This window comes from Anolis sagrei, chromosome Y (assembly GCF_037176765.1).
Source record: "Anolis sagrei isolate rAnoSag1 chromosome Y, rAnoSag1.mat, whole genome shotgun sequence".
Classification (NCBI taxonomy): Eukaryota; Metazoa; Chordata; class Lepidosauria; order Squamata; family Dactyloidae; genus Anolis; species Anolis sagrei.
In genome coordinates, this window is record NC_090035.1 from 15,460,367 (window position 1) to 15,461,382 (window position 1,016).

The following is a 1,016-nucleotide window of genomic DNA, read 5'->3' on the forward strand; positions in this document are numbered from 1 at the left end:
CTGTTGAGAGACTGCCAACTGGCATGCCTGCCAATCAAAACCCCACCCTGTTCTCATTGGAACTGTCTAGGGCGCCTTGTCCTTAGATCTGCGAATGTCACTGTGAATATATATATAGTATTTATATAGTATTTAAGAGCATTTAAAACCAATATTTAGAAATTGAGCAAGCAGTTTGTTTCAGGGTCAGCGGGAGCGCTATATTTGTTTACTTGTTTGTTTGAGAGCAAAGGGAGAGCCTTGGGAAGGAGGGAGGGATAATGGATCTTGGATTTCGATTGGATATATTTCTTTACTTGTTTGTTTGTTTGTTTGTAAGTTAGAGGAAAGCCTTGGGAGGGAGGGAGGTGGTTATGGATTTCGATTAGATATCTTTGTTTACTTGTTTGTTTGTTTGTGATTAAGGGGGGCCAAGGGAGGGAGGGAGAGTTGATATTTATTTATGCAGATACTTTTTTTGTCTATATTTATACCTTTGTAACTAATAAAGAATAGAGGTTATTTGAACCTGCTTTGGTGTGGCTGCTTGGTTTTTTGGCCTCCAGATCAAGCGTCCGACTCTGTCCGAAGTTGGTTTGACCAACTGGCCAAGGAATAATGATGATGATGATGATGATGATGATGATGATAATTGCAACCCTTTTGGTACTAATGTTAGAGAGTGGTCAGTGGTCAAAGTGGTCTCTGGCCAAGTGGTCCCTGGTCCAAGTGGTCCCTAGTCAAAAAAAAGGTTGGGAACCACCTAGATGGAAGAGAGTAGACAGAATATGCAAACATCTCTGCAAATCTGAAGCTTTGACTCCACTTCATGAACCCCTTTGACTCCACTTCACTGCTGGTCTTCATTCACCCCAGCCTGTGTCTGTTGCTGCCCTCAAACTCGGCATGCAAAAGCAGGAGGGCAAGAAAATCAGAAACCAATGCATTTGAAATGGGAATGGAGTAAGTAGCTTAAGCTGCACTGCTGTAAAAAAAATACCACCCTTTTAATAACGAAAGCACTAGAACTTCCCAGA